The following is a 9213-nucleotide window of genomic DNA, read 5'->3' on the forward strand; positions in this document are numbered from 1 at the left end:
CTCATAATTATGTTATTTCTAATTTATATCCCCATTTCGTATTAGATCATCTGCATATCAAATACATCTGTTTTCTAAAACTGGACAATCGACAATTGTCATGTACACGTTATTAAGTTATAACACTTACCATGTGGTCCTTGAAGTCCTGAAAAAGAGAAAAGAACATGCAATGATTATATTTAAATGATTGTGTCCATTGGTCACCAAACTAACCTGACATTATCTTATGGTTTTGTGATTTTTTCCTCAGTATTTTGAACTTATTTCGAACAAAATTACTTTGGTTAAGAAAAGACATTTTACTATGCGAGACAAATATTTAAAAATCATTTCAAGAAATAGTTTTCTCAAAAGGAGATAATGTAAATCTTTTTTTTTTTTTTTCAATATCATGAATGAGAATAACACAGATTTAACGATCATCACTCAATTGAAAAATGTATTAAAATATATTTGAAGTTAAAAATCATTTACATTGAGAAGATTTTATTTTTAGACAATCTCAACTTTTGTTACATTAGAATGTTAGGGTATGTTAGTATGTTCAGTTGATTTTCCGAATAATACTAGTTGAATATGGCTGAGATTTTTTACCTAGCCTTAACAAACTTAAGATTCAGCCGATTCATTTTTTTAAACGAACTCACATCGTGTAAGTCGCGACCAAATAGCTGTAATTACTATTCTGTTTGAAATGTAAGTATGTTGGCAGTTTTAGTTAACATTTTAACACATAGTTTTAATGTTTTACTTCGCTTCACTCACCTCTGTCTCCCCTGTTTCCTTGCTTTCCTGAAATATGAAAAAAAATATGCTGGTCAAAATGCATTGTCTTTTGGAGAAACTCATATCAGAAATTCATTCGTTTTAAACCAAATTATTGTATTTTCTTCTGGATTATATAAGCTCTACTGTCAATTTACTTTAATTAAAGAAAACAATAGCTAAACCGATTTTGTACTCTTCGTCTAAACATCAGTCTGGTAAAAAAAAAAACTTTTTATACTATGCAATGAACGTATCTTTTATTTCTTTTATCTGAAATAAACACGTCAATTATTCTAACAAGCTGCTATCGGTTTCAGGGATCATTGTTATACATGTATGTATCTATTCAAATCAGAATCCATAATAAATTAAGGATCAAATAGCTGTAATTACTATTCTGTTTGAAACGTAAATCTTTAGAAGGTAAAGAAACATATTTGTTTAACCTTCTAGCTGTATTAAATAGTAATAGTTTTAGCTAGCTTTAAAACCAGGATTAATTCACCATTTTCTACATAAGAGAATGCCTTTAACACGTCAGTAATATGACAGTTGCTATCATTCGTTTGATGGGTTTGAGGTGTTGATTTAGTCATTTGATTTAGGAATTTCCGTTTAGAATATTCCTCTCAGTTCAGGATTCTTGTTCACTTTTTATTTCAAGCGCGTTCCCAAATTGTCAATTTTAATGTAATTACTTATTTCTAAATTGATTGACCACCTGCACAAAATATTTGAAAATTGTCTCTTTACCAACATGTTTGAATACATGTTTCATAAAAAAAATAGCGTTTCGTCAACAAACGACCCATCAGTGACACTCAATTAGCCTCTACATAATCTGAACGGCTATGGGTAATGTCATTGTTCGTTCACCAAAATAAAAATAACGTTACATCAATGGTTGAATTTCAATTGTTAAGAAAGTTTTTAACCAATCACATCTTGCTGGTGTACGCGTTTGAAAATGTTAACCAGAGTGCATTATATTCTGAAACGGTCAATTGTTGTAAATAGTTGGCTTACCGACATTTCCTTGGTTTCCTTTGTTTCCTTTCGGTCCTAGAATTAGAAAGATAATATGGATCAAAATCATCGAGGAATATCTTGAAAAGGCATCGTAATATATATGATAATGTCGGTTTTTTTTGTTTTTTTAATTCTGAAATCTACCAAAGTTCCTTACATGTGTTTAACTGATATGAATGAATGAAGGTTTATAAGCAAATAAAATCTCAAGTATTACAAAACAAATGCATACCTTTCATGCCCATTTGTCCTGTTGATCCAGTTGGTCCTGAAAGAAAGAAAATATGATGTACCTCAGTTTTCGTACTCGGTGAAGTTTAAAATTTCCCAAATAAAAAAACCTTTGATGACTTTTGTATTCTGAAACATACTTTGCATAACAGAAATCATGATGGTTTTTACATTTTCGTATAAGTTGCGTTAAGACAAAATAAAATCCGTTACCAAATGTAAGCATCCCTTTAATGTTATAGAACTATTGACAGAGTGATGTTGTTTTTTTTAATGAAGTTTGTATCTCAGTTTCAAAATAATCATTTTATTTCAATCAAATTAATCAATAACACTAGTTTATATTGATAGAGGATCAATAAAGGAATCAAAAGAGCAAAAAATAATATATAAGTCAATGTGCTTGTTTGCGAGTTATTAGCCATTACATTTTGGCGGGGAAATATTCTTTCTTGACTTTTCTTAGCTTTATCATTGACAAGTTTAAGTTCTCAAAAACTATTAAAAAATAATTAAAATTTTATAAGACTTTTACAGATGGCTAATCATTGTACAGTCATGTGAAAGATTTTAAATTTTTTTTAGGGTCAATGGGCAAATTTTATTCAAATGGAGGATTCCTAAAATGTGACAAAAATCCTAAAAAACATGACAAGCGAGAATCCTTAAGAAACATTCCAAATTATCAAGTACCGTGTCTTGATATACACTCATGTTCGATTGATCGGATTAGATAATACTTGAAAAATGAGGACCCAAACTTTATTATTGTATTGAGTTAATGTTGAAGGTCACCAAAGGTATATATCTAAACTGTTTACTTACCAGTATTTCCTCTGTCTCCCATCCCGCCTTTCAATCCTAAGATTATAAAGATAAACTTATAAGTACAAATAGTGGGTTCTATAAATATATTTTGAAAGGCGTTCGATTGAAACTAAAGTAAATCTGTATGTTTCTATTTGTTTTGTTTTTCTTCTTCCCATTTTTTTTTTTTTTTTTGATGTACAAATAAAAAAACGAATAATAAGTAATAGACACATCAAAACGTTTTAGCTTATGCTGTTCAACATCATTACTTACAATGTAGGATAGTCATATTTAGTTTTCATTTTTAATATGACTGGGTTTGAAATGAATTTTTACGCCAAATCCTGCAATTTCTTGAGATTGTGATGTAACAGCTAAAACAATGATCGAATTGTCAAAAATCAGGCTTGTCGCATCGGATCGACACAAATAACAAAGCACAGTACGTTCTTGTGTTACATCTTTTTCGATTGATGTATTTTTGATAATGATAATTTCAAATAAAAAATTCGATGATTGATCAAAATGTAATACGTTTTCCATTGTTGTGACTGCTTGTAGGTTGTATTAAAGTCATCTAATCTCTAACAAGTAATGAGCAAAGTAATATAACTCGTTGTAAGTCAATTGATAAAAGTGGCAGATTTTGAACTATGTGACACAGGTCAATTACTGTAATTTGAACTTAAGATGTAGAACATATCAAAATGTAAACAAAATAATTTGATATGTTTATAACAAACTTACCAACAAATCCTTTCCTGCCTTCTCTTCCTGTTAAAATAAATTTATATTTCAAAATATAACAAGGTTGTACAAACCACTACATTGTGTTCCATTGACTACAGAAAAATTATTCTGTTAAAATTATCTGAACGCTTTAATCATGTTCTATTATAAAGAAAATAGTTAACTTTTCAATGATCAATATAAAGATTTGTCAGTTGTCAAGTATCAAATATCAATTGAATTTTTTCGATTAATGGTGCAATTACTGTCTTTTAACATGAAAATTGACACCACTTATGTCCATGTAAATAAATTAAGAAAATTACCCGGAATTCCTTTAGCTCCTGAAAAAAAGTAAAATCTATTTAGTTTTCACCAGACTTATATGATACATTCTTATGTTTTGTTGAGAAATTATAAAACAGTTACTATTTACAATACTGTGGATTCATTATTATTCGTTGGATACCAATTTTGGTGGATGTCGCGGGTATATGTTACCTACGAAATTAAATGATCAACGAAAGACAAATTATCTGGAGGCCTGTATAAAGATTTCGACAAAACCACGAAATTAAATATCCAAAAACATTGGTGCCCACGAAGATAAATGAATCTACAGTAACTTAACATAGAATAGGAATGCCAGGTTATGAGTAAACCATGTATAATAATTTTTTACTGAACCTGAGGTTCATGTTATAAAAAGCCATGTAAAACTCATACTTGAGTTATTTACCGCGCATGTGGTATGGTATGTAATTTTTCATCTGAAATGAAATGTCAATAAACCTATTAGCTAAAATTGTCACAGTGCTTTTTATTTATTTTCGTTCATACAGACAGGAATGAAAATAGCAGAGTTTGTCGGCTCTTCATTCTGTTATAATCCAAATTTGAAAATGATTGTAGTTGGCATTCTCGATTTATAATTTGAATTATTTCGGTTGAACATTTTTGGTTTCTGTAAAAATTTTGTAATGCAATGGCTCAAATTTTGTGACACTAGACTTAGTGCAACTCCTAAACTGCTATCGCATTTGAACAATTTTTTTAAATGCATATAAAAAAAGTATAATATAAGCATATGTTGTATTTTATGAAAGTCTTGATGTCTATAAACTGACTTGAGTATATGACGGAACACGTTGATGGTCGGTATTATAGTTAATGTAGTTGATTGGGCAAAAGACATGTAAGATAAATATAAAATCAATTGTAAATTAACAGTGTAATAGCTATACAAAGCCTGAACTGAATTTACAGGATCGCACAATTTTGAACATGCAATAAATATCATTGTTTCTGAATGGATAGTAATAAACGTAGTAGATGTTGTAAAATTCAACACAATTTGAATGGTTTGCACTATAAATGAAGATACTTTTTTAATTATTTGATGTAAAAATTAAAATTAAAAAAAATACTCGATAAATAAATGATATTAATGTTTAATGTTGTAGAATTAGAAAGTTAAACATATTATTTGTTTTTTCTTACAAGGGTCCTCAATTGTAATGTTAGATATATATATATATATATATATATATATTCATGTTGGAATAATCACCCTTACCGAATACAGGACGACAGCGTGGCTTTTCTGGGAAATAACCTAATTAACAGGCCCCTTGAAACAATGTCTTCTTTGTTTACTTGCTATAAACACAACAACAAACTGTTACTCAAATGACATTTTTCTGTTAAAAAAACAAATATATACTCATGACGCATGGTTCTTCTATAAAATACACATCAGTAATTTTGGATGTTGCATTATGCTTTACTTACCAATATCTCCTGCTGAACCCCTATCTCCTCTTGAGCCTACAATTGTATGGAGAAATCCTGAGTGCGAAATATTTCTTTGAACAAAAAAACAACAATAATGCGCTAGGTTAAAATTGAAATCAATCAATCAATCAGTTTCTGCTGCTGAATTGTTGTTTTTACGATATTAGTAGTTAAGAGCCTCCTAATTGTTTTTTTTTATTATATGGGATACTTAGTAACGTGGCTATTTTTACAGTAAGTAGTGATTACCAGACCAAATATGATTATTTGATAATCTTGTACTGTTTTGTTTATAACATAATGAGTGGTTATATTGGAACATTTTTGAGATTATGTGATGATTTGGATATTCCCGTGAAGGGCCTCATTTAATTGTAGTTACATTCATAAGATGGCATTACACGTTTACCTTTTTGGAACTTTCCTGATGACTGCAAATCAGTTTTTTTTAAACACATATTCACTATAAAACTTTAAAAAAAAGTATTTAACGTTTAACTCTCACTTTGTAAGCTGCCATTTTGTAAACAAATTATCAAAGTCTTTCAAAAACTAAACGGATGAATGGACACAGGAAGACTCTAATCGGCCTAGACATTTTGTACTTGTGTCTTTTGGCTGATTTTTCTAAGCATGGATTAATAATTCAATCGTATTTCTATACTTTCGGATTTTAAAAGTACAATTTCCTCACAATACACGTGTTTGTGTCTGTCTCAGACATTGTTAAAAATCCGTGACGTATATAAATTTAAAATTATCGTTATGTCGGATATTGATTTGTAGTTCAATTTTGTCTTGCTGTTTTAATATCCAAAATATTCAGGACAACACGTTTTGATCTGAATTTCATTCATTTTATATGTTAAATTTTTAGTTCAAATAATTGCAACAATTACATACCGATAAAGCCAATTTCTCCTTTTTTACCGGGGACTGTTCCTGAAAGATAAAAGAATTAATATTTATATTTATATCATACGATAAAATATGCACTGGCCAACAATATTAAATTTTCTACATTAAATATTAAAAAGAAGATTTGGAAGGATTGCCAAAAAGATCATTCTCCTATCGAAACCAAATGACGGAAAAAAAACAATCATATGTTAATATACGGCCTTCAACAATGAGCAAAGCCAATTCTGCATCATAATCGATAATAATACAAATGTAAAGTTGGCCATAATTTGATATAACTGTATAATATATCGTCTCTTTTGTACATATATACTACTTAGATATAGTTCTAAAACACTTCCATTGAGATGACAATCTCGTTTCTTTTATTGATGAGTCTTATGTAGACGAAACGCGCGTCTGGCGTCCTGAATTATAATCCTGGTACCTTTGATAACTATAATTTTAATTAACATGTGGTTCATGGATCTGTTGTTATCATATACCGCGGATTCATTTATTTTCGTGGGTACCAATGTTCGTGGATAGGGAAAAATTTCATTGTCCTGGACTTAAGAAATCTTCATTTTTCGTGGATATTTATTTTCTTGGTTTTGTCAGTCTGTATAGGAACCTTCTTAGTATATAAAATTTGTTATTCGGTGAAAGTTTATATTCATCTCCACCTGTATCCACGCAACCGACAAAAAATTGGCATCCAACGAATAATAATGAATCCACAGTAGCATGTTCGTTTGTATGGTGGCGTTTGCTCTTGATACAATTCATTGTTTCTGTTGTTCTATTGTTTTCCTCTTGTAGTTGATGTGTTTTGTATCCCAGGTTTCCTTAATCGATGCATGAGTATTGAAAACAGTATATTACTGTTGTCATATGTGTATAGTTAGGTATGCAATTAGTATGTTAGAGTTATAAATGTATCATTTACGTTATGGTTATGAATACAGTGCCAATATCTGAAAAGGCATGTAAATTAGAATAATAACGACGAATTATGATAATAATGACGAATTATAAGAGTAGGAACGTGACCACATTTTCGTGTATGTGCGACGTAATATTTGTATAAACTTATCGTAGATGCTACGCTAGATATTGTATACGCTTATTGCGCGTTTCTTCATCAAAACATGCTCACAAGAAAAGAAAAAATAATGTACACTTTACATTGTGGATGTTGTTTTTCTTACCGGGATCTCCTTGGTCTCCCTGAGGGCCTGGATCTCCTAAAATTATAAAGATATAATGATTCGTATTTATTTTTTTGTTATACAAGTTGAGTCAAGGTGAACGAGTGGTATATAGCGGTTGACATAGTGCAGGCAGTGATGTCTCGATATCTGTATATCATGAGTTTGAATCCCGGCAATGGAATATAAAAAATGTGCTTCCACTAATTTTGAAGATTTAACATTGTCGTTCTGACATTTAGAGTATTCTCGTCAGTAGAATGTATCACAGGATCTGCTTACCCTTCGGGAGCACCTGAGCTCACACCCAGTTTTTTTCAATCTATGAGTTTGACTGTCACTTTTGGTATCTTTCGCTCCTCTTTTATATCATGTATATAAGGCATGGGTATGCAATATATTGCAGATTAGCCAAATTACATATTGTACATACATTATCTATCGATATGGCTATAGATAAAGGAAGATGTGGTGTGAGTGCCAATAAGACAACTCTCCATCCAAATAACAATTTAAAAAAATGCAAACCATTATAGGTCAATGTAAGGCCTTCAACATGGAGCCTTGACTCGCATGAACACCAAACTGTCGTAGTCTCTGTTATGTTCACTTTGAGTTAAATTATATGACCATACTTCTTGATATCCAAATCATTATAATCTTACACACGACGTTTATGATTCTCCCAAATGACCCAGAAAAAGATCCAAATCACAAAGACCTATATTTTTAAAGATTATTATTTATCTTACCTCCGATATTTATTTAGGGATATGATTGGTTAAAAGCAACCGCGTAAAGAACGTTTATATTCCATATTAGATAAGAAGGCGGGGCATATTTGAATACACGGTTAGTAGTGGTGGTATGTCCCTTTATAGAAACAAAACATTACTTAGAAAAAATCTTAAAGGTTTTAACAGACGTAGAAATTAATGAAGTAAGATTGAAATATATTAATAACGCAAGTTAAATTCTAACAAGATATTATTGGTAATATGGTGGTGAATTCCATGAGAAATAGGAGCTCTCATCCATGTGGAATTTATTGACCCCATATATACCGTATAAGGTATAATGTCACTAATAATATCTGATATTGTTTTGGTTTTTAATATTGATTTTTTTTTTACAAATCCGTTTTGAAAACTGATATTTTAAACTTACTGGTTTTTTTTTGTTTTTGTTTTTTTTTCTAAACGTAAATACATGTATATGTATTTTAAATAGATAAAACAAATGTATACCTTGTGGTCCCAATGGTCCTGGTCCTCCGTTACCTCCTGAAAAAAAAACAGAAAATATGTCATGCCATAGTCTACGTTCTCGAATAAAGAAAAGTAATGCAAAGTAAAACCAAGAAAAATACAGAAATCAAGGGAAAATTTAAATCTTAAGTTCTGTATCAAAATGCAAAATCAAAGAATTAGTTATGTTGAGTAAAGTGTCACATGTAATGACCATCTGTACGTCTCCTTCTGGTATTTATACTACTCAGAGACAAGTTTGCAGGACTTCCATTAAGATTGCTATATCATATCTATCAATTAAATTAACCACTGTTTGCTATGTAGAATTGGTTGTGTAATGCTTATGCTAGAATAACTGTCTGTTGTGCACTATGGGGATTTTTACACAACCATCATTTGAAAAGGGTCGTAAGTAAACCTAAAAGATTACTCACCTTTAAACATAATACTAGTGTATACATAAAAAAAGACTGTGTACTTGCATCATC

General features: G+C 30.3%; 1 long non-coding RNA gene across 1 annotated transcript; it reads right to left on the minus strand.

Moving 5' to 3' along the window:
• Positions 1 to 1791: 1791 nt before the first annotated feature.
• Positions 1792 to 3616, minus strand: LOC134700249 (uncharacterized). Its single transcript, XR_010103822.1, has 4 exons — positions 3589 to 3616; positions 2857 to 2892; positions 2033 to 2068; positions 1792 to 1833 (listed from the first exon to the last, which is right to left on the minus strand). It is a non-coding gene; the product is annotated as an uncharacterized LOC134700249 (long non-coding RNA).
• Positions 3617 to 9213: the final 5597 nt, after the last annotated feature.

This window comes from Mytilus trossulus, unplaced genomic scaffold (genome assembly GCF_036588685.1).
Source record: "Mytilus trossulus isolate FHL-02 unplaced genomic scaffold, PNRI_Mtr1.1.1.hap1 h1tg000128l__unscaffolded, whole genome shotgun sequence".
In the NCBI taxonomy this organism is placed as follows: Eukaryota; Metazoa; Mollusca; class Bivalvia; order Mytilida; family Mytilidae; genus Mytilus; species Mytilus trossulus.